Here is a 25,918-nt window from a genome sequence, read left to right on the forward strand (position 1 = left end):
GGGAGGTGTGTCTTCCTGCCCAATGGAGTTGGCAGCGGGCGCTATCTTGGAGGCGCTGCGTGACTCGACCCTCATGGTTGCGAAGGGGTCTGAGTGAAGGGGGACGCCTCGTTTCGAGGTTTCTAAAGGAGCTTTTGCCTCTGCTTCCCCCAATGTGGGGGTGGAGGTACAGGGTGAGTTTTTCTCCCCTGAATTTGTGCTGCTGATGCATAAGGTTTTTATGTTAGAGCGCACTGCCTGAAGCTCCTGACAATTCTTTCGGACTGGGTTTCCTCCAGTTCTTTATAGCCCAGCGTCTGCTGGAGACTTTATTTCTTCCCCCGAGCATTTGGCTGACGCTAAGCATAGATGAGTGAATACCCCGTATGAGGTGGATTTTTCACCCTGTTCTCCCCCGTGGTCTAGTTTCGGGGAGTCTGAGGGGTCGGGCAGGCCATCACGGACTGATGATCCAGACAAGGGTGGCTGCTTGCCACAGGAGTTGGATGACCCTAAAGTGGTTCGGATTTTCCACCGCAACGAGCTGCCAGTTCTCATTTCTGATGCCTTACAGGCCCTTTGTATTGAAGATCCTGACGAGGGCGCTGCCCCTTCTTGGGCTTTTCCCGTGCATGCTTCCATCCAAGAGCTTATTTCAGCTCAATGGTCTGACCCTGATGGTCCCTTGCAGGTGGCCAGGAATATGAGTGAAAGTCGGTTGGTCCTCTTTGGGATGCCTAAAGTGGATGCGTTAGTCACGGCTGTGACTAAAAAGACTACTTTCCCGGTGGAGGGGAAGGGTCGCTTTGAAAGATTTGCAAGACCGGCGGCTAGAATCCGCGCTGAAGCGGTCCTTTGAAATCTTGGGCCTTTCCTTACGGGCCGCTATTTGCAGTTCCTATGCAGCCTGGGCCTGCCTTTCCTGATTGCAGTAGGCGGTTGAGCAGCCCGCCGATGGAGCGGATTCCCTCGCTGAGGTCAGCCCGCGTATGGAGTCTGCACTTTCTTTTTTGGCTGATGCCCTTTATGATCTGGTCAGAGCTTCGGCTGAGCAGATGTCGGTGGCGGCTACTGCCTGCTGCCTTCTTTGGCTGACATGGCCTCTAAACAAAGGCTGGTGAGGTTACCCTTTTGGGGCCTTCTTTTATTTGGGGAGGATTTGGAGAAGATTGTTAAGGACCTAGGGAACTCTAGTCCCAACGGTTGCCTGAGGATAGGCCGAGGCCGTCTTCCAAAAGTCCTTCTTTTCCCTCCTCTTCCAGGCCACGTTTTCGCGAAGCTCGCAGGTATCACCCTGGATGATCTGCAGGGTTTGGTCAACGTACCTGTTTCCAGCAGAGGAACTCCTTTCGTTCAGACAAACGTGCTGCGGCGTATGGGCAACACCCAGGAGTTCAGGGGCGTCCTCCACAATGATGGGGCGCCGGTCCACTCGTCGGTTCCTGCAGTAGGGGGTCGTTTCTCCCTCTTTCTTGAGGAGTGGACCAAGATTACTTCGGATCAGTGGGTCCTAGACCTGATCAGAGAAGGTTACCGACTAGAATTCGTTGCCCCGGTGGGAGATTTGTTATTTGGAGTCCCGATGCAGCACTGCCGTCAAGCGGGTGGCGGTAAACGAAACTTTGCAGGTGTTGCTGAATTTGGGAGCAGTGGTTCTGGTTCCTCCCGCCGAATACGGCTGCAGTCGCTACTCCATCTATTTTGTGGTGCCACGAAAAGGCGGGTCGTTCAGACCTACCCTCTACTTGCGCAGATTCAACGAGACCTTAGGAGTGCGACACTTCCGCATGGAAACCCTGCGCTCCGTCATTGCGGCGGTACAACCAGGAGAGTTTCTCACGTCTCTGGACCTCAAGGAAGTGTATTTGCATATTCCCATCTGGCCGCCGCATCAGCGGTTTCTCCGGTTTGTGGTATTGAGCCAACATTTCCAGTTTCGCGCCTTGCCTTTCGGCCTGGCAACTGCCCCTTGGACTTTTTCCAAGGTGATGGTAGTGGTGGCTGCATTTCTCAGGCGAGAGGGTATCAGAGTTCACCCTTATCTCGGCGACTGTCTCATCAGAGCGGATTCGGCAGACAAAAGCCGACTTGCCACAGCCAGAGTTGTTACAGTTCTTCTGACTCTAGGCTGGGTAGTCAATATGCCCAAAAGTCACCTGATCCCACTCTGTCTCTCGAGTATTTGGGGGTCCGGTTTGACATGGCTTCGAGGTTCATTTTTCTTCCCGACAACAGGCGTCTCAAGCTTCAGAATCAGGTCCACCTGCTCCTGCGGATGCCTCGCCCTCGAGCTTGGGACTTTGTTCAGCTCCTGGGATCGATGACGGCCACCACAGAGGTGGTTCCCTGGGTGAGAGCTCACATGAGGCCGCTGCAGCTTGCTTTGTGTCAGCAATGGTCTCCGATTTCCCAGGAATAGCAACGCAGACTATGGTGGCTTCCTGCGGCCCAGCGCAGCATGGATTGGTAACTTTCTGACAGCATGCTGCGACAGGGGATGCCACTGGCTCTTCTGTTTTGGTGTCTGGTGTCAACGGATGCCAGCCTTTCGGGCTGGGGAGCTCATTGCCTGGGACGCTATGCTCAGGGTCTGTGGTCCACCGTGGAAGCGGGATGGCCCATCAATCGCTTGGAACTGAGAGCGATATTCCAGGCTCTTCTGGCCTTCCACAGGACGCTGAAGGGTCTTCCTGTCCGAGTTCTGTCGGACAACACGACAGCAGTGGCCTACATCAATCGTCAGGGCGGCACTCAGTGCAGGGCCCTGCCTGCGGAGACATCTCAGATCTGTGACTGGGCCGAGCGCCACCTAGAGCTGCTGTCCGCGGCTCACATAGCCGGTCAGAGCAACGTACAAGCCGATTTTCTCAGCAGAAATCAGATCAACCTGGCGGAATGGGAACTGGCAGAAGAAGTTTTTCTTCAGATTTGTGCCAAATGGGGGACTCCAGACTTGGACCTCATGGCATCAAGCGTAAACGCCAAAGTCCCTCGCTTTTTCAGAAGAAGGAGAGATCCTCGTTCGGCGGGGTTGGATGCCCTCACTCAACCTTGATAGGGCGAGTGCTACTTCGGATTCGCCCGCACCGAGGTCTGGTGATTCTCATCGCCCCGGATTGGCCAAGGTACGCGGATCTCTGGCGGATGCTGGTGGACGCCCCTCTTCCTTTGTCTCGGGTTCCAAACTTGTTAGTTCAGGGTCCGGTGACTATGGAAGATCCTTGCCGCTTTGGTCTTACGGCCTGGCTCTTGAGAGGGTGCAATTGAGGGACAAGGGCTATTCTAATAAGGTTATTGCCACGCTCTTGCAGACTCACACGCGGTCTACCTCTGCGACTTATGCTCGGATCTGGCGCACTTTTGAGGCGGGGTGTACTCCAAAGGCTATGTCGCCGACTCTGGCAACAGTCTCGCTTTTGCTGGACTTTTTGCAGGGCTACAAAAGGGCCTGGCCTACAATTCCCTTCGAGTTCAGGTGGCAGCGTTGGCCTGCCTGGAATTCTGATCATTTATTTGTTCTGTTGGCAGGTCCCCGACAGGGGTTTCCGGCGTCTAAGGCCACTATAGCCCGCTGGCTTAAGGAACTCATTTTTTCTGCTTATCTGCTTTCAGGGTGGTCGCCGCCTGAAGCGTTTAAAGCACATTCTATGAGGGCATTGTCCTCTTCGTGGGCTGAAACGGGTGTCTTTTCTCTTCAAGAGATCTGTCGTGCAGCTTCCTGGGCTTCTTAGCTCTCTTTTGTGCGGCATTACAGGCTGGATGTGGCAGCGCGGCAGGATGCGCATTTTGGAGCGCAAGTGCTTGCTCGCGGAGTTGCCTGTTCCCACCCTACTTAGGGAGTGGTTTGGCACATCTCATCAGTTAATGGATTCATCTGCTGTTTTTTTTTTTTAACTTTATTGAATTTTTTAACAGTTTTTTAACATCATAGCCAACCAAGTCTTATTTAACCTCAAATACCATACAAAAGCGTCCCTTTCCGCTAGAAATCAAACACATAACATATATCCTGCATTCCCTCCTCCCATCGCTTCTTCCCCCCCCCCCCCCCCCCCCCCCGTTCCCCGGTGGCGACCATAGCAACTCTCTTTTCTGCTCCTATGGCTTCCACACTTTCTGAAACACTTGAATTTGCCCTTTCCTCATCACAGTCAGTTTAGACATCTGATAGATATATTCAACCTTGTAGCCCACCTTTTCTAGAGAGGGCACCTCCAGCTGCTTCCATACCCGAGCCAATTGTACTTGGGCCGCAACAAAAATTTGAATAGCTAGTTTATGTTCTTGCACCCGGCACTCCTTAGGGCGCACATGGAGCATACAGTATTCCACCTGTCGAGGATATCTCCCCGTTCCTAGCGTATTGACCACTTCCAGCACCTTTTCCCTGTATAATTGCACCTTAGGGCACTCCCACCATATATGCATGAATGTTCCCCTCCCTACATGCTCTCTCCAGCAATCTGTTGAAACCTTCTGGTAGATCTTATGCAGTCTCTCTGGCGTGTAGTACCACCAGTACAGGATCTTATATCCATTTTCTACCAGTGGCTGGGTGATTGAAGACTTCAACAAAAACCTATAACTATTCGCCCACCACTCTGTCGAGAAATTCTTTTGTAGCACATTTTCCCATCTACCTGTATAATACTCTTACGGGGAGGACAAAAGCAGCAGCGCCTAGTTGTGTTATACACCCTTTCCCCCCTCCCCCTCTCAAAGCTCTTTCCAGCCCCGTTTCTGTCAGTTCCAGCTCCTCCCTTGCCCTTAATAAAATTCCGTAAACAGTGATAGTAGACAAGGTGATTCATCTGCTGTTGATGACAAGAAACTAATTTTCCCTTTCTTGAGAACTCAATCCTCTGAGGAAAGGTCCTCTATTTAGAGACTTTTTCTTCTCCTCCTCCATGTCTTCCTCCAACCCCAAACTAACAAAAAACCAAAACCATTAATCCAGATTTTCTTCATAGTGTTTATTTATACATGTATTTAGTCCCCTCTACCAATAACGCCCAGAACGGGTTATAAAAATACATACATAATCATGATGGATGTCCTAGTTGTGAATTTGAGTACTGCTTATGTAGATTAAAGATGTTAATTCCATTTGCTTCACCTGCTTCCAATATTTAGAACTGGATTACAAGCCAGACTGCTTTCACTGTGCTAAAATGTCCCCAAGAGCAATGATCATGCCCGAGTGGAGGGCAAGAGTTAAGCCTTTGTGGATGTGAATGCTGTATTTGTTACCTTAATGACTTTGTGAGTTTTCTCTTCAGTAACTTTTTACTGATTTGAGCTTGGGAGAAGCAGATTTGTGGTCATAGGGAGGGGTATTTGAGCTGTTGTGATGTCACAGAAGTCTTTACTATAACCACCACTATGATTTTGTACTGTTCAGCCTAGATGGATCTATAGCAGTGATCTATAGCAGTGTTGTTTTTTTTAAATCATTTATGTTTGAATTTTCCAACATAATACAATATCCAAAGTGTAACATATCCTGCGCCTTAATTTACAACATATTATTTCTGATTGCTTATAAAACCTGGTCTAGTGTTACTTCTTTTTGAAATAGTGCTCATGAGGCAAGATCAGTTCGCTTAGTTCTCTGTTAATAGCGCTGTCTTCTATTCAACTCTATTAAATGTGCTTCATCCAGGAGCATTTATTGTGATAAACATAGTGTCCAGATCATGTGGAATAAAGTGATAAATGCCAATATTTGACTTTTTGGTATCATGGATGTTCATCAGGACCTCCATCTACAGTTAATAAAAAATGTTATTAATCTGTAGCGTGACCCAACTGTTGAGGATACAACACTGTGATCTAGTTTTGGCTGGCTGTGCTCGGGCCTCGGGCTGATGCATCTGTACACATGGCTGACCTATGGAGACCTGACAAAGGGATGCCATAGCCATCTACTGTTGTTATCAGCAGGACCAGATTAATATTGTATTGGGCCTTAGGCAAACATAGCCCTCCCCCCACCATGGACTCACATTTATTTGGTTCCCCCTCCCCTCCCCCCAACCCCACGAGTTACCTTCATTTTCCCCGTCCCTGTTCCCCTATCTTTTCATTCATAGCCTCCTTCCCCCCCCCCCCCCCCCCCCCCCCCCAGTAGCAGGGAAACTGAATAATCTTGGTGGTGGTGTGGTGGCAGTAATAGTATGTGAATGAGCACGGGGACTGGGCAAGCACTTGCTTCGAATGGAGTGTCTTAATGTTTCAGTGCTAGAGAGCTGTCAAGTTACTCAGTTCTGGGAGGAAGATTTTGGGCCAATCTTGGATTTCTGATGCATTATGGGACATGCTGATTGCAAAAGAAGTATCAAGAACTACAAAAACAAGAAAAAAATTAGGACGTTATAATGCCTTTATATCGCTCCATGGTGCGACCGCACCTCGAATATTGTGTTCAATTCTGGTCACCGCATCTGAAAAAAGATATAGTGGAATTAGAAAAGATGCAGAGAAGGGTGATGAAAATGATGGGATGGGACAACTTCCCTATGAGGAAAGGCTAAAGCGTCTAGGGCTCTTTAGCTTAGAGAAAAGACGGCTGAGGGGAGATATGGTAGAGGTCTATAAAATAGTGAGTAGAGTGGAAAGAGTAGACGTGAAGCGTCTGTTTACTCTTTCCAAAAATACTAGGACTAGGGGGCATTCAGTGAAGCTACAAAGTCGTGAATTTAAAACAAATCGGAGAAATTTTTCTTCACTCAACGTGTAATTAAAGTCTGGAATTCGTTGCCAGAGAATGTGGTAAAGGTGGTTAGCTTAGCGGGGTTTTAAAAAAGGTTTGGCTGGCTTCCTAAAGGAAAAGGCCATAGACCATTATTAAAATGGACTTGGGGAAAATCCACTGCTTATTTCTGGGATAAGCAGCATAAAATGTTTTGTACTTTTATGGGATCTTGCCAGGTATTTGTGACCTGGATTGGCCACTGTTGGATGCTGGGCTTGATGGACCTTTGGTCTGTCCCAGTATGGTAATACTTATGTACACATAGTACACTGAATTGGGAAGTCAGTTCAAAAACAGGGTTGGCCAAAGTGTCTCCCTCCTGGAACTGGGTAACTTTGCTCTTGAGTGGTGGGCTGCAAACTTGTGAAGTTAGGCAAGTCATTTTCGCCCTCCATTGCCTCTGGTACAAACAGATGCCAAGGGTGGACTACCCCAAATAATAAGTATGGGTGATGTGTATGTCCTGAGATATAGTCCTGAAATATAAATTTACAAAAGATTTCACAGATGAGAAAAGCTTTGCAAATAGAAGAATTAAAATTATATTTAGCTTTCTTTGGTGCTTCTGATAGGATAAAATCAGAGTGGAAGTACTATTAGGACAGTGTTCAAAGGACTTTGGGCAGTTAATAATAAGCTGAGTAAATTCCCCTAGACTGAAAACATCCCTTCACTTACTGTGCACACAGACACATTTACATCAGTGAACTTTTTCACTCCAGCCCAAATTTATGCGAGACTGTACCCACCAGAGATACAAACACATATGTACACATATATGCATACTTGAGACGTACAAACACGCTCTCTTACTCTTGAGATGCACACATACTCTTATGCACTTCTCTCTTCAGATGCTGTGCTGTTCATGTGCTTATTGAGTCCATGCCCACCCCCATCTTGTAAAGTTCTTGCAATTTGCTGCCAGTTCTTTTTCTCAGCTTGTAACAGCCCCCTTACACTTGCTCCATTCCTCAGTTTGATGCAGGAGAGCGCAGGAACAGGCGCCATTTTGTCGGGGCCGACTGGCAGTGAGGAGCAACCTCTGTCTAATCGCAGAGCACAGCCGCCATTTTACAGCCTCAGGGCCTGACACAGCATTCAGCTGCGTCGGGATCTTAGTTTTCTCCAGAGTTTATATTGCTCTTAAGCCAGGCCTATTTACTGAAGCAGGGTCAGTTGCTGCAAGGTGCTTCAGTTTTTTACCTTGCTGCCCCTCTGGCTTCTAAGAGATCTGATTTAGACCTCCAGGAGTGGCAGATGAAGCTATCTCTGCTTCTCCCCCTTTATCTGATGTGACTTCAGTCTATTCAGAGGAGCCATCGTTGAAGGAACCGTTACAGGAACTGAACCGAAAGTACTACGTTTCATAAAGAGGAGCTCAGTACTCTTATTTCTGAGGCACTGTGTCTATGCTTTCCATTGAGGAGCCTTATGTGTTGGTGTCAGGAGTTCATCTTTGTTGATAATGAGGGGGCATCTAGACATTCAGGTCCCGATTTACAGCAGAATGGTTCTCACCAGATGTGAGGCTGAGAGTAGGAAGAGCCATGGCTTGTCTCTATTTGTTAGATCCAAAGGAGAAAGCTAAATTGCAGCTTCCCAGGTTGGACACCCTGGTTATAGCATCGTCATATTCGGACAGCATGGTGGCATCAGACAAAGTCGTTGGGTTGGGCAATCAATTTTTGAGAGGAGCAGACTAACTCCATCATAGACGCTGGAGTAGCTGGACTTTCTATTTGACACAGGACGGGAGAGGATCTTCACAGAGCTCAGAAGGTCGAAGCTGGTTCAACAGATTCGTCTTCTCCACGATCAAGGCAAGTCTGGGGTCAATGATAGCGATGGAAGTGGTGCCATGAGACACCTCTTCTCAGCCTCTGATCCTCCAGTGTCGCAGAAGTATGACGATATTTCTTGGACATTGGTTGTCAGACCGAGTATTTGGCAGTGATGGTCACCTAGGAATTTGACCATCGGAGCTCTGTTCTGATAACACAGTGAGAGGTGTTGACAGCGGATGCCAGCACGTTGGGTTGGGGAGCTCATTACAGGTTCCATCTGGCACAGGGCACCTGGACGTAATAGGAGTCTTGGTGGTTGATAAATTGCTTGGAACTCAGGGCAGTGCGAAATGCCTTGTGTGACTTTGCTCCCTTTTTGGCGGGGGCCCCGGTCTGCATTTTTTCTGACAATACACCAGTGGTGGCTTGTTTCAATAAGCAAGGCGGAGCCCACTGCCGTTATGAGTTGGATGGAGAAAAATCTTCTCTGCTTCTCGGCAGCTCACATTGCGGGGTCATTAAATATTGAGACAGACTTTCTCTGTCAGCACTCCTTAGACCCGGGAGAATGGGAACTATCCAGCCAGGGTTGTCGGCTGATAGTGGACTGATGGGGTTCATTGCTTCTGGACTTGATGGAGACGCAAAGAAATGCCAACATGCCCTAGTTCTTCAGCGATCTGAAAGAACTGGGCTCGCTGGGAATTGATGCCCTACTGCAGCTCTGGCCAGAGGCACATCTACTATATGTCTTCCCTTTCTGGCCCATGGTACGCCATGTGTTGATAAGGATCATATTGCATTGGCCTTGATATGCAGACTTGATTTGACTGCTGGCTGGCGGTACTCTTTGTCTTCTGCGGGTACATGACCTACTGAATCAGGGTCCGGTGCTCATGGAGGATCCATGCCCCTTTAGGTTTACAGCTTGGCTAATGAAATGGCTCAGTTGGGATAAAAAGGTTATTCTGATTCGGTCATCACTACCTTGCTTCAGGCTTGGTGTATGCAAGGGTGTGGAGGACATTTGAAGGTTAGAACGTCTCCCTTCCCTGCTCAGAACGCGCACATCCTAGCGTTTCTCCAAGCAGGTCTTCAGAAAGGATTGGCATTGGGTTCTCTAAATTTCAGGTTGTGGCTTTGTTCTGTTTCAGGGGCCAAGTACAGAAGGCATGTCATGCGGCTCCCCTGGATATTGTTAGATTCTTGCGATGAGCGGGCCACTTGCGGGCTGTTTAGAAGCCTTGTTTTTGAGTCACTCTAGTAGGCCTTCTTGAAAGATCTTACAGCATTCTTGGTGGCTGTTGCTTCGGCACTAGGGTTTGGGAGCTTCAGGCTCTCTTTTGTTGGGATCCCTTTCTTTTTTGGATGTGGGAGGGGGAGCTCTCCCTGCACATGGTTCCTTCCTTTCTTGTGTAGAGAGGTGTGGTAACCATGTTAGTCCACTTTTAAAGGTAATCAATAGAAATAAAATAAAACATGAAAAAGAAAATAAGATGATACCTTTTTTATTGGACATAACTTCCAATTGGACATGATTTCCGATCTGACGAAGAAGGGCAACCTTCGAAAGCTAATCAAGAAATGTACTAAGTTATGTCCAATAAAAAAGGTATCATCTTATTTTCTTTTTCATGTTTTATTTTGTTTCACTACTACTACTATTTAAACATTTCTAAAGCGCAACTAGGGTTAGCAGCGCTTGTACAATTTAACATAGAAGGACAGTCCCTACACAAAGAGCTTACAATCTAATGGACCAAATTACAGTCAGTCAAGTAGGGGCGTCAGATTGGGGGCAGTCTAGATTTCCTGAAAGGTATAAAGGGTAGGTTGCCAAAGCACATTGAAGAGGTGGGCTTTGAGCCAGGATTTGAAGATGGGTAGGGGAGGAGGCTTGGCGTAGGGGCTCAGGAAGTTTGTTCAATGCATAGGGTGAGGGCCGAGGCAGAATGGGCGGGAGCCTGGAGTTGGCGGTTAGTGGAGAAGGGTTACTGAGAGGAGGGATTTGTCTGTGAGCGGAGGTTTCGGGCGGGAACGTAAGGGGAGATGAGGGTAGAGAGGTAATGAGGGGCTGCAGACTGAGGTGCATTTGTAGGTAAGAAGGAAGAAGCTTGAACTGTATGCGGTATCTGATCGGAAGCCAGTGAAGTGACCTGAGGAGAGGGTGATATGAGTATAACTGTTCAGGCGGAATATAAGACGTGCAGCAGAGTTCTGAACGGATTGAAAGGGGGATAGATGGTTAAGTGGGAGGCCAGTGAGGAGTAGGTTGCAGTAGTCAAGGCGAGAGCGTGGATGAGAGTTCAGGTGGTGTGCTGAGAGAGGAAAGGGTGAATTTTGCTGATGTTAAAGAGGAAGAAGCGACAGGTCTTGGCTATCTGCTGTATATATGCGCAGAGAAGGAGAGGGAGGGAGTCGAAGATGCTCCGAGGTTGCGGGCAGATGAGACAGGGAGGATGAGGGTGTTATCAACTGAGATCAAGAGCGGAGGAAGAGGAGAGAGGGGTTTTGGTGGAAAGACGATAAGCTCAGTCTTGGCCATGTTCAGTTTCAGGTGGCGGTTGGACATCCATGCACCAATGTCGGATAATCAGGCAGATACCTTGGCCTGGGTCTCCACGGTGATGTCCTGGTGTGGAGGAGATACAGCTGGGTGTCATCAGCATAAAGATGATACTAGAAACCATGAGAGTGAGATCAGTGAGCCCAGGGAAGAGGTTGTAGATTGAAAAAAGAAGGGGTCCAAGGACAGATCCCTGGGGAACTCCAACAGAGAGCGGGATGGGGTGGAGGAAGAATCCATGAGAGTGTACTCTCAAGGTGCGGTGGGAGAGATAGGAGGAGATCCAGGAGAGGACAGAGCCCTGGAATCCAAATGAGGACAGTGTGGCAAGAAGTAAGTCATGATTGACAGTGTCAAAAGCGGCAGATAGATCGAGTAGTGGCCTTTGGATTTGGCAAGGAACAGGTCATTACAGACTTTAGAGAGTGCTGTTTCTGTCGAGTATAGAGGGGCGAAAACTGGATTGAAGTGGGTCGAGGATGGCCTGAGAGGAGAGGAAATCAAGGCAGCGGCTGTGAATGGCGTGCTCAAGTATTTTGAGAGGAAGGGTAGGAGGGAGATGGGGGCGGTAGTTGGAGGGACAGGTAGGGTCAAGTGATAGTTTTTTGAGGAGAGGTGTGGACTATGGCATGCTTGAAAGTGTCAGGCGACAGTTGCAGTGGAGAGAGAGAGGTTGAGGATATGACAGATGGAGGGGGTGACAGTATGAGAGATGGTGTTAAGTAAGTTGGTGGGGATGGGATCAGAGGAACAGGTTGTGCATTTTGAGGCAGAAGGAAGGCGAGCGGTTTCCTCCTCGGTGATATCAGGAAAGGAGGAGAAAGAGTTGGGTTGTTGGTTGAGGGAGAGGGGGTGAAGAGGAGGAGGTGGCTTGGTAGTGAAGTCAAGGTTGATCTTTTGCACCTTGTCGCGGAAGTAGTCAGCCAGTGATTGAGGAGAGAGTGAGGGGGGGTGGGAGCGGAGGGCACTTTGAGGAGGGAGTTAAGGGTGGCGAAGAGACGACGAGGGTTGGAGCTGAGAGAATTGGTTAATTGGGTGTAGAGTCCTGTTTGGCAAGGAATAGGGAGGACTGGAAGGAGGATAGCATGAATTTGTATGAAGGAAATTGAATAGGTGCGAGATTTCCTCCAGAGGCGTTCAGCAGAGCGGGCGCCGGAGCGAACGTAAACTGATGCAAGGGGTCAACCAGGGCTGGGGATTAGTACGCCTTGTGGGATGGGAGATGGATGGCACGAGGGTGTCCAGAGCAGAGGAGAGAGTGGCATTGTAAGCGGAGACAGCCTCGTCGACCGACTCGGAGGACATGATGGAGGGGAGGAGATTAGAAATACTAGAGGATAAGGTGGGAGGGTCAATAGCCTGGAGATTCCTGGAAGTAGTGGTTAATGTTGGGCGGGGCTGAGGGGGGGTGAAGAAGTGTGAAGGTGATCAGGTGATGATCAGAGAGAGGAAGAGCTGTGGCCTGGAAATTGGAGGGTGAGCCGGAAAAGGAGAGGACACGGTCAAGACAGTGGCCATTTTGGTGAGTAGGGGTGGAGGAGCACAGCTGGAGGTTGAAGGAGGATGTTAGAGTGAGGAACTGAGAAGCGTAAGAGTCGGATGGGTCATCAGCGTGGATGTTAAAGTCTCCGAGAATGAGGGACGGAGATGAGGGATCAAGAAAAACAGAAAGCCAGGCATCGAAGTCAGTGTTTTATTTCTGTTGATTTCCTTTCTTGTGAAAGTGGTATCAGCATTTCATCTCAACCTAGTCTATGGCACTTCCGTCCTTTCGCAGAGAAGACAAAGCGTCTCCGTATTCTTACTTGAAGATACTCAGTGTGCATAGTCATCATTAGTTATCTGGAAGTAACAAATGAGTTTTGCATATCGATAAGACTTTTATGCATCTTGATTAACTGAGGCTTGGCCTCATGGCTTCCAAGTAGAGATTGACATGAGGATGGGGACAGAGTCCGCTGGGACGGGTTGTCCTCGTGTCATTCTCTACTTTGAAAGCTGTTAATCAATTGGACAGTTATTTATTTTTGATTCAGAAACCAATGTTTACATTTTTTTGGAAAAACAAGCAAATGGCAAAACTTGCATGGAGGATCCTCTGCATTCCTTCTACGAGCACATCTTCTTAGAAAACATTTTCTATTGTAGGAAGGACTGTGGAAGACAGGAGAGCTAGACTGAATCCTGAGATTGTTGATATCTTATTATTTATCCACAGATTAAAAAATCGTAACAGTGCTTCGTAAGGCATATTTCTCCCTCACTAGGGCATACAGAGCTAGTTGTAATTTGTACCCCTGGATATTTCAACAGGGTGGATTAGGGTTCTTTGGGGTAGTAGAAGTCAGCTATTGTTGGGTTTGGAAGGGTATTGGTAGGGGATTATAATTGCTCATTGTTTATAATTGGAAGTTGTTTATAAATCAGAAATAGAAAACAGTAATAAGATGCACAGAATATTGTTCCTTTTTATACTTTAATAAAAACACCGTAAGTGTTCGAGGCCCTCTGCAGGCACAGGATAGGGACAGACTTTGTCCCCATGTCATTCTCTACTTCCAAGCCCACAATTGCTAGATGGCTGAAGGAGATGATCACGTCAGCATATTTGCTTGCCAAGCAGCAGGCTCTTCAGGCCTTGTGGGCTCATTCTATGTTGCCTATAGCGACATCCTGGGAGGAGACTACCTTACTGTCTCCAGCAGATATTTGCAAGGTGACGACGTAGTCCATGCTGCATACCTTTGCCAAGCACTTATAGGGTGGACGGTGTGACGCACTCGGAAACCAGTTTTAGAGCTTTGGTCCTCAGGGTGGTGGCGCCATGATCCCATCTGCTGTAGGGATTGCTTTTAAATATCCCGCAGGTTCTGGAATAGTGGGAAGCTATGTATTGGAAGGAGAAATTAGGTCTTATTAATAATTTTCTTTCCATTAGTCCTTCCCACTATTCCAGAGGCCTGCCTAAAGTTTGAGATGTTTTGTTGGTGCAAAGTAATCGGTAAAATAACGGTGCTTCCTTCATATCTCTTCTCTATACGTTGTCCAGAGATGAGGTCCACACATGTTTGCTCATCTGGTTAGTGTTAGGTTCGCAAGGAGTTGTTTAAGGTTGTTGTGTTTATTCTAAGTACTATCCTTACTGCTTGTCTATGTAAATACTGAGAAGCTGAACTGGATACCAAAGAGAGAGATGTCTGAGCTCAGTTTTCAATCTCCACCTGCTAGTTGGACACAACTATTCCACAGGTTCTGGAACAGGGAAAAAAACTAATGTAAAGAATAATTATCAGACAAGACCTAATTTCTCCTTATGCCTGTACAAAACCCATGGTGGAGAAAAATAAACTATTTTAGTCATTACTCAAAGCATGTGTTTCAGCATATCTTACAAAAAGTAAGCAGGTTTGCCTGGAAGAACTTAAAAGGAAATGGACTGAAATTAAGAAATGAAGACTTTCTAGTAAAAGCTGATGATCTCATGATGGAATTAATGGTCATTGCTATGGAAAAGAAGGGATTGCTGAAATGTTTGGTCAAAATAATCATCTTCAGCTCCTGCAGAAAACGATCCATTAATTTACTCAACAAATTTCCACGGTGCTTGATATACCTTCTACCAGTGGAGAAGATGCTGCAGCTGATGGTGATTTTTTTTTTTTTTTTGCCTGAGACAAAAAAGTCATCTGTGAACTTTCCACTTGGAATTGGATTGATCTAACTGGGTTATATAAATGGCAGAATAGAAGACTACCTACTGACAAACAGGAGAAGGCTCTAAAAAGCGAAGAAAAGAGGTGGAATTAGAAACTAAATTAGAGGAAGAAACAGGATTGTAGAGTCAGAGTTAGTGTCATTAAAAATGTACTGACTGACTCTAGCCTCAAAATAAATTTATCATATAAACGTTTTTTTAAAAATCATTTTATGCTTATATACATAACAAGAAGGGGTGGGCTGGCTGGGTTCACATCAGGCTCTGCAACTTAGATCAAATAACTACATTTTCTGCTTATTTACAACCCAAACATTTACTGATTTCTGCTCAGTCTGTGTTGAGGCACCAGTCCTCAATTTTACTCGGAACGTCTTCCATTTATTTTTGGCTTGAGAGAGGAAATTTTATCCCCCCTAAATGACTCTCCTCATGCACTGAGATTGGAGCTGGATCCTTATTTACATCTATCCTTCCTCTGAGACAATAAAGAAAAAGTCTACAGCAACCTGCATCAATTGGACCATCCAAGGATATCAGAACCAGAAACTCTAAAGTTCATACCTGCAATCCGTGAGTTAAAAAATGTATTTTAACTACATAATCTACTTCTATAACTCTGAATCTTTTAGATTCCTTAAAACTAAAGGAAACCTATGCACTGTCTCCAAGAATTTCACATAAAAGTGCTAAGTGCAGCCATTTGTTTCTCTATTTGATGGAAGACTTTGATCTCACAGGCCTGGTCTGAATTTACAACTTTAAAAGGTCTGTTCTTTCAGCTATTAAAGCCTTAACCCTGCATTGCCAACTTGGAAGACTGCTGCTCTACAGGGTGTACTCCAAAGAGTGGATTGCAGTGCTACCCAGTGAAATTTTGCTTAACTAGCTTCTGACACAAAAATGTGTCATGCAAGCATCCCAGTGGTGTGTGGGAGAGGAAACCATAACCCCCACAAACCAAAGAGAAGGCAAAAGTGCAAGAGGTCAAACACCTACACAACAGTACTTAAAAGATCACCTCATTGTCACACCAAAGCTACCCACAGCACCCCCAGACCACCCTTGGGAACTATAGGACTGGTGAATACCAGATCAGCTGCAAAGAATTCCTCAGTGATCCATGATGCCATACATGAACAGCATCTTGACATCCTTAGGAATAAGTGAAACCTGGCTAGATGAAAGTGGTGGTTTACCATTGGCTGAACTGTGCCCAACAGGTTTGAACATCCAACATCAACCAAGACCAGGAAGACAGGGTGGAGGGGTAGCAGTCTTGATTCGGGACACAATCAAACTGCGCAGAATATCCATCCCCCAGCTACATGGATCAGAATCTCTTTTAATCCAACTTGAAGAGGAGAAGCCAATCTGGCTGCTCATGGTATACAGAGCACCTCGTTACAACACATCTGTGCAAGAACTCCTGATTACTCAAGTGACTCTGAATTACCCTAGGTTGGTGATCATGGGAGACTTCAGTCTACACATCAAAACATCAGATACCACCACAGCTGCATTTCTGGACACGATGACAGCACTAGGATTTACACAGGTGATCAATTCTCCAATCCACGAAAAGGGTCACATACTAGACCTGATATTCTACAAAGGGGTGGATATCCCAGAATTCTGGGATAACAGTATTGAAATAACACCCCTATCATGGTCAGACCATTTTCTAATTAAATTCTCCCTAAGTGACCACCTGAAACAAATGGCACCTCCCAGAGTTTGGAAGGAGATCAGAGACAAAGAAAGCTGACAGCTGAGAATTTCCTAGAGGCCTTGGACTATCCACATGTAGATGAAAAGACAACAGTGTCAGAACAACTTAACATCTGGAATACACACTTAGCCAAGACCTTAGAGAAAACAGCGCCACTAAAAAAGGTCTTATGCCCCACTCACAAACGCTCATCTTGGTTTTCTCCAGAACTTCGGATCCTTAAACGTGAAGGACGAAAACTGGAAAGGAGATGGTGCAAATCTCATCTGGATGAAGACAGGCTAAACTGCAGGAAGCACATGGCAAAGTACCGCCAAGCTTTAACAGCAACCAAAAAACAGTATTTCTCTCAATGCATTTTACAGGTTGCCAATTCAACCAAGCAGCTGTTCAGTATAGTAAACAACCTACTGCAACCCCCACAACAAAACCAGCCCCCCCCCCCCCCCCCAGTCTAACCTGAACTGCAATGATTTTGCTGTGTACTTTGCCAACAAAATTAAAAGTCTCCACCAGGATTTACAGTCAATTCTACCCAGTTTCCAACCAGTCAACCAGGGGTGCACAAACTCGCCCCCTCCTAAAAGAGACAGATGGAACACTTTTTTAACCTAATGACAGAGGAGAGCTTTGACAAACTCTTAAGAGACCTTCGACCAACTACCTGCTACCTCGATCCTTCCCATCAAAGATAGTGCAGCAGGCAAGTATGGGCCTTATAGAAGGCGCCACAAAAATTGTGAACACCTCTCTTTCTAATGGGTAACTGCCAACAGCATTAAAAAGGGCAGTGGTTCGCCCTCCGCTGAAGAAAAATAACCTTGACCAGGACAAACTTGAAAGTTACAGGCCAGTATCCATCATCTCGTTTCTAGGGAAATTCATAGAACAAGCAGTCTATGTTCAACTTAATGAATGGCTAGAAAAGAGTTACTGGCTAGATCCATGTCAATCTGGATTCAGACCCGGTTATGGAACAGAAACGGTCCCTCGTATCCCTGCTAGATGATCTTCACAGAAACCAAGACAAGGGATTCGCCTCAATGTTAGTACTGCTAGATTTCTCAGCAGCTTTTGACACTGTGGATTATGATATCTTGCTAGCACGACTGTCAGAAACAGGTATCAATGGTACAGTACTTGCCTGGTTCAGATCCTATCTATCAGACAGGCAGCAATCCATAATGTTTGGCAGCAACTCATCACCACCATGGACACTGACCTGCGGGGTACCACAAGGATCGACACTGTCACCTATTCTGTTCAATATCTACCTCAAGCCACTGGCTGAGCTGATTCGGTCAATGGACACTCAGTTCTACATCTATGCGGATGATGTGCAGCTACTCATACCGATTGAACCTGACTTACCTACAGCCTTGAATAAACTGATTACAATTGTCTAACATCAATTCAAGAATGGGCTAAACACAACAAACTTTGCCTGAACCCAAGTAAAACCGAGCTTCTCTGGGTCCCTAACACATGGATACATACCTGACATCAAATTCCCCCTCAAATCACAAGTCCAGAACCTTGGAATACAGTTAGATTCAACACTTACTCTGATTCCCCAAATTCAAGCAACCTTCAAGAGCTGCTTCTACTATTTGTGACAGCTACGCTGCCTCTCTCCTTACATCGAGAAGGTAAATCGTATCCCAGTTGTGCATGCCATGGTAACATCAAGACTGGATTACTGCAATGCACTATACAGTGGTGGAAATAAGTATTTGATCCCTTGCTGATTTTGTAAGTTGCCCACTGACAAAGACATGAGCAGCCCATAATGAAGGGTATTATTGGTAACAGTGAGAGATAGCACATCACAAAAATTAAACTCCGGAAAATCACATTGTGGAAAGTATATGAATTATTTGCATTCTGCAGAGGGAAATAAGTATTTAATCCCTCTGGCAAACAAGACCTAATACTTGGTGGCAAAACCCTTGTTGGCAAGCACAGCGGTCAGACGTCTTCTGTAGTTGATGATGAGGTTTGCACACATGTCAGGAGGAATTTTGGTCCACTCCTCTTTGCAGATCATCTCTAAATCATTAAGAGTTCTGGGCTGTCGCTTGGCAACTCGCAAGCTTCAGCTCCCTCCATAAGTTTTCAATGGGATTAAGGTCTGGTGACTGGCTAGGCCACTCCATGACCCTAATGTGCTTCTTCCTGAGCCACTCCTTTGTTGCCTTGGCTGTATGTTTTGGGTCATTGTCGTGCTGGAAGACCCAGCCACGACCATTTTTAAGGCCCTGGCGGAGGGAAGGAGGTTGTCACTCAGAATTGTACGGTACATGGCCCCATCCATTCTCCCATTGATGCGGTGAAGTAGTCCTGTGCCCTTAGCAGAGAAACACCCCAAAACATAACATTTCCACCTCCATGCTTGACAGTGGGGACGGTGTTCTTTGGGTCATAGGCAGCATTTCTCTTCCTCCAACACGGCGAGTTGAGTTCATGCCAAAGAGCTCAATTTTTGTCTCATCTGACCACAGCACCTTCTCCCAATCACTCTCGGCATCATCCAGGTGTTCACTGGCAAACTTCAGACGGGCCGTCACATGTGCCTTCCGGAGCAGGGGGACCTTGCGGGCACTGCAGGATTGCAATCCGTTATGTCGTAATGTGTTACCAATGGTTTTCGTGGTGACAGTGGTCCCAGCTGCCTTGAGATCATTGACAAGTTCCCCCCTTGTAGTTGTAGGCTGATTTCTAACCTTCCTCATGATCAAGGATACCCCACGAGGTGAGATTTTGCGTGGAGCCCCAGATCTTTGTCGATTGACAGTCATTTTGTACTTCTTCCATTTTCTTACTATGGCACCAACAGTTGTCTCCTTCTCGCCCAGCGTCTTACTGATGGTTTTTGTAGCCCATTCCAGCCTTGTGCAGGTGTATGATCTTGTCCCTGACATCCTTAGACAGCTCCTTGCTCTTGGCCATTTTGTAGAGGTTAGAGTCTGACTGATTCACTGAGTCTGTGGACAGGTGTCTTTCATACAGGTGACCATTGCCGACAGCTGTCTGTCATGCAGGTAACGAGTTGATTTGGAGCATCTACCTGGTCTGTAGGGGCCAGATCTCTTACTGGTTGGTGGGGGATCAAATACTTATTTCCCTCTGCAGAATGCAAATAAATTCATATACTTTCCACAATGTGATTTTCCGGATTTAATTTGTGATGTGCTATCTCTCACTGTTACCAATAACCTACCCTTCAATTATGGGCTGCTCATGTCTTTGTCAGTGGGCAAACTTACAAAATCAGCAAGGGATCAAATACTTATTTCCACCACTGTACAATGGCCTGACTACAAAGGGCCTCCACCAGCTCCAGTTGATTCAGAATGCAGCAGCAAGACTCATAGAATGTTGCAAGCGACGTGATCACATCACACCATTTTTGCAAAAACTTCATTGGCTACCAGTACAATACAGGGCTAAATTTAAACTCTGATCTTCAAGGCCCTTAAAGGAAGTGGCCCGGAGTATCTGAAGAATAGGATGATCCTCCACACACTGCCAAGGACACTAAGGTCCTCCCAAGGACTTTCACTAACTACACCCTCTCCAAAAGACATTACACGATGTGATACCCGCAAGCGAGCCTTCTCAGGAGTAGCCCCCACACTGTGGAATGCTTTGCCTGAAAGGCTCCGCTTAACACAAGACTATCTCTACTTCAGGAAGCATGTGAAAGCTTGGCTCTTCAACCAAGCCTTTAATGGAAGAAGTAACTAACTTGTTAGTCTCACTCACACACACAAGGATTGACTTGGGCTGCACATACTGCAGCGGGACATGTTTATCCACTCCTATCCTAACTGAGATAATATTTAACCATCTCTCTGACTTCATTTGCAACTTTCTTCAAATCAGTCACTTTCAAATTCTTCCTACTTTCTTACTCATCTATATGTTACAACTTTGCCTTACCCTTCACTACCAATTATAATTTTCTATTACGTATTGTGTTGTCATTGCAAGTAGTATACCATGCCATATTTTGTATTGTTGAATATTCTTACTGCTGTACTTGCCTGTTTCTCATGTTTGATCTGTTCTTACTGTACACCGCCTTGAGTGAATTCCTTCAAAAAGGCAGTAAATAAATCAAAATAAATAAACTTTGACCTGGGTCTGATATATATTTACCGGTACTTTAGATCCAGAGCAAAATATTTAGACTAATATCATCAGTAGGAGTCGGACAATAGAAAAATAGAGATGTTGGAGTCAAAAGTTTAGTGTACTGACTCCACAGCCCTGGGAAGAAGGATGACCATAAAAGATCTCAGAAGGCCAGGGGCAATAAGAGAAAGCTCAGTGCTGTTTTGGAAGAGAATCCGGAGCCACACAAAGTACTGAACATCAGAAACAGTTTTGGTAGACCACAAATTGAAGAGGATCAGCCATTACTGTTGAAAGCTATTGTAGATATCGCTATACATAGTTCAAGTTCCCATGATAAGAACGAGCAATATTTAACAATGTGTCAAAAAACTTTTTAGATCAGTTGACTGAGCAGTTGAAGGCAGATTGATTTCAAATTGTCCCAGATAAGTTGAAGCACAAAATTATATACAGACCATATAGATGGAGCATTTTGCACTGCCACAATAAGATACTTGTAAGAATTGTCATTCGTGCTGGGACCAATTGAAGTGTGTTTATCAGCTAACATGACGAGTGTTTTGTTCCAGTTGGTCTGAGAGCTGTGAATAGTCTGCTGCTGATGCACATTGAATAGAGTCAGCCTCTGACCACGAGTGGGTAGTGGCTAGGTGACATAGAATGATCCTATCAGTGTATTCAGGAATTTGCATTATGCCTGACAGTCTTGGGAACAAGGAATCTAGTGGCTACTCTAGTCCAGCATATATTGTAATGAGGTCTGAAAAACACTCGTTGATGGTATTCAGTCATGGTCTTGTTACTGAATCTGGAGGAGTTTGAAGTCATAACTAAGAGTGGTATTGATTGGTATAACCAGTTTTTGTATTAACTGTAGATAGAGGTCTTGATGAAAACCCACACTACCAAAAAGTCATAAAGGTCAGTATTCATCACTGTGGCAGCATGGCTAGCGGATAGGCCTGGAGCCTTCAGAAACAGATAGAGGCTTGCAAGTAAAATAAAACACTTTATTTTCATATATCAGTAGAATAAGTAGCATGTTCACTTTACAGGCTATAAATAAGGTAAATGCAATAGTTCTTAAGTCCATACGTTCATTCATCCCTGTCCCTGAAAGGCTCCACAATTCACTATATAATCACTGTCTTAAGCCTATTCGTAGTTTCAGAAGCCTACAGATAGTTGACATACCTTGATAGTCTTCAGTTACCTTATATGCAATCCCTGGAGGTACATACTCAAGGGTTTCTTCCACACACACGGTGAAAGCATCTGAGCTGAGGCCACTCCCTTTCCCTGGAACTCCTCTCAGGTACCTCAGTCAAGCCAGAACACTGTGGGAGTATCCCTACTCAGGTCCCTGTTCTGTTCTGCCAGAAGTCTTAATAACTTCTTGCTCTCTGCTTGAGGCCTGCCCTCCTGGTCGGACAGGCTAACATACCTATTCCCTTCTTTAAGGTAGCTCAGTTCAACCTCATTGAGGGAGTGTCCTTAAGGAAACCCTGCCTTGTACCACCCACTCCATTTTATTTAGATGAGCTGGATGCTATATTTATCTCAACAAGTGTTCCTGGGCAAAGTGCATTCAACAGGGTTGAATGAAAGATGGCACTGTTAAGTAGAGAATTGAGCGGGCTGATCATTAGGAGTTACGGACCAAGAAAGGGATCTGGGTGTCGTCGTCGATAATACGCTGAAACCTTCTGCTCAGTGTGCTGCTGCGGCTAGGGAAGCGAATAGAATGTTGGGTATTATTAGGAAAGGTATGGAAAACAGGTGTGAGGATGTTATAATGCCGTTGTATCGCTTCATGGTGTGACCGCACCTTGAGTATTGTGTTCAATTCTGGTCGCTGCATCTCAAGAAAGATATAGTAGAATTGGAAAAGGTGCAGTGAAGGGCGACTAAAATGATAGCGGGGATGGGACGACTTCCCTATGAAGAAAGACTAAGGAGGCTAGGGCTTTTCAGCTTGGAGAAGAGATGGCTGAGGGGAGACATGATAGCGGTATATAAAATAATGAGTGGAGTGGAACAGGTGGATGTGAAGAGTCTGTTCACGCTTTCCAAAAATACTAGGACTAGGGGGCATGCGATGAAACTACAATGTAGTAAATTTAAAACAAATCGGAGAAAATGTTTCTTCACCCAACGCATAATTAAACTCTGGAATTGGTTGCCGGAGAACGTGGTGAAGGCGGTTAGCTTAGCAGAGTTTAAAAAGGAGTTGGTTTCCTAAAGAACAAGTCATAAACCACTTCTAAATGGACTTGGGAAAAATCCACAATTCCAGGAATAACATGTATAGAATGTTTGTACATTTGGGAAGCTTGCCAGGTGCCCTTGGCCTGGATTGGCCACTGTCGTGGACAGGGTGCTGGGCTCGATGGACCCTTGGTCTTTTCTCAGTGTGGCATTACTTATGTACTTATGTACATACGTCAATATCCCTAACATAAGTATTGCCATACTGGTTTAGATTGAAGGTCCATCAAGCCCAGCATCCTGTTTCCAGCAGTGGCCAATCCAGTTCACAACTTCCTGGCAAGAGATCCCAAAACAGTACAATACATTTTATGCTGCCTATTCTAGAAATAAGCAATGGATTTTTTCCCAAGTCCATTTTAATAATGGTCTACGGACTTTTCCTTTAGCAGTCGTGTAGAAAAAAAGAGGTAACCATTGTCGCACAACTGGAAGAAAAGAATTTGTTTTGATGGGAAGACTCTGGATGAAAGTTGGTCGTAGTTGACAACTATCCAACTTTGCTGAATATATCGAGCCAGCAAAATTGGAACAAAATTTGTTGTCCAGAGATCTAAACTGGTGCGATATACGTGTGTGTCCAAGCCAGTGTCCAACTCAGATTGTGAAATGTAATGATGAAAAGTGCTGCTTAAAACCAAAGATCTCATATTTCAGTGGGATTACAGACAGATTTCTTCCCTCTTAGCTATTCAAACTATTGAAGGACTTAGAGTTCCTGAATGAACGTACAATTTTCCATCTGTATTTACAGCTTTGAGTTGCAAGTGAATAACATCTTTCACTGTTCAGCTACAATATTGTGCTGTATTCCATGTGCCCTTTACTGTTCATCATTCCAACCTGTGTTGAGTGACAGGATATGCAAGACATGCCATCACTACTTCACATCTGTGGGTGATGCTGCAACCCACACAGTCTCACACAAACAGTCTATTCCGGCTAAATTAGTCTTGGATGAGTTAGAGTCCTCAAGGTTGTGCTGTGTGTTGAGCCATGCTGATGGCTGCTCCCTTGCCCTGTTTGTGATGGGCTTAACCTGTCTTTGGTCCTGGGGCCTTCTGGAGAGTCTCAGGATCATGGTGAGCTAGATTCTTCCTGGTCAGTCATTGCTAGCCACAGCCTTGCTGATTTTAGTGAGAGTGGCAGCCATTTTGCTGCTTCCCTTTTCAGCTAGGTGGCCTGTATAGAAGGGAGTGAGTGTCTTGGGGTGGGGGTGGGGCAAGGCTCCTCCACTCTCCAAATCTAGTGGTCCACCCTGGGGGTGGGTGGGGGTGGCCCTGGTTGCAGACAACTGTAGAGGCAGGAGAGGCTGTGGCTTCATGGAGAGCACCCCAAACATAGGACCCCTCTGGGCCAAGAGACAGAAGTGCATGGGTGGGGAACTCGTAGTAAATGGTGACCCTGTCCCACTAGTGACATCACCAACAGATCCCTGTGGCCTGGAAAAGGAGAATGAAGGTTCTCTGTTGGCTGAGGACCCTCTGTAGCCAGAGGAGGACTCTTCCAGGTGGTCCAGATCTTTCAGTGGGAGGAGTTGGTGTATCATAGATTTTGTTGATGGAGGCCCTTTGTGTGCTGACCCCATCCCAGTCTGAGCCCTCAGACAAGGACCCTATTTTTGAGGGGCTCAGAAGGCCTTCAAAGGCATTTCCACTACCTATAATTATGTCCCAGATAGTATTTGTGGAATGAGAGGCACCTGAAGGGCGTTTTCTGTGGTACCAGGATGTGGAGCAGGCTCTACTGCTTGATTCATGAGGATCTGGAAAGGTTATTTCAGTTCTTTAGATTGGATGCGTTTGTCACGGTGGTGACCAAGAAGAGGAGATGATCTTAGTGGGAGGAAGCTCTGCCCTGCAGGATACACATGTCAGGAGAGTCAAGCAGCTCCTTAAGCAGACCTCTGCCTCTTCTGACATAGAGGTTCAGACTACAGTCTGTGTAAGCTATGTAGCCAAAACGTTTTTGCACTAGGTCCAACAGCTTCCGGAGTTGCTGGAGGCAGTGCGCTTGGAGTTGGGGACCAGCTTTCCTGATGGACATAACCTATGATTTATTCTGCTTTTCTTTGCATTCAGTTGCTTTTTGTGGTTCTGGCTTGGACATGACTGTGGCTGCCTCACTGGGTGGCAAGTGCATTTTCCATTGCACACTTGAGAAAGCTTCCTTTCCGGGACTGCCTCTTGTTTTGGGAGAACTTGGAGAAGCTGATGAAGGACTTGGATGAGGTCAGGTTGCAGTGATTCCCAGAGAACTAGTCGTGCATTGCTTCTCAGGGAGTAGGTCTAGGTAATGAGAAGTAGATCGTGTGTGCTTTGGCATGCACCCTTCAGGTCACATTCTCTCGAAGGGCCAGAGGTCCTTGTGCTTTTGAGGGGATTGATGTTTGCGAGGTGCAGGTCCCTTGCCCTCCAGCACTGCATACTTTGAACTGCAAGACAGCCTTGGCTGCCTTCTGTCTAAAGTGGACTAAAGCCCATAGAAATTCCACCCAGTTCTTTGTTTTTTTTGATCTTTGCTTATGATCATTGTCTCGCTGAAAGGTGAATGATTGCCTGAATCCCCTGGTGTGTTGCAGATAAATGGGATTTCCTCCAGGGACTGCCTATACTTCGCATCATCCATATTTTCTTTGATGTTCAAAGGCCTTCCTGTCGCCAGTGCTAGAAAGCATCCCCATCATATAATTCTTCCACCACCATGCTTTACTGTAGAGATAGCATTAGCAGGGTGATATGTTGTATTTGTTTTATGACATTTTGATTAGCAAACTGCAAAAGCTTTTAAATGCATGCATTGTCCTTTAAGTTTCTTTGCAAATGCTGTATGGTACGTCATGTGGATTGTCTTCAGCAGTGTCTTTCTTCCATCCTCCCTTAAAGGTCCAGGTTTAGGGAGAAATTTTGAAATTGTTGAACACAGAATATTTTCTTCAGTTTCAACCAGAGACCTCTATATAGTAAGTAATCTTGGG

At 46.0% G+C, this 25,918-nt stretch overlaps 1 protein-coding gene across 7 annotated transcripts in view; it reads left to right on the forward strand.

The window, feature by feature from the left end:
• The window catches only part of SRSF11 (serine and arginine rich splicing factor 11), a 202,495-nt gene that overhangs the window by 52,057 nt on the left and 124,520 nt on the right, over positions 1-25,918 (forward strand). The window lies entirely within an intron of this gene.

This window comes from Microcaecilia unicolor, chromosome 6 (genome assembly GCF_901765095.1).
Source record: "Microcaecilia unicolor chromosome 6, aMicUni1.1, whole genome shotgun sequence".
Lineage (NCBI taxonomy): Eukaryota > Metazoa > Chordata > Amphibia > Gymnophiona > Siphonopidae > Microcaecilia > Microcaecilia unicolor.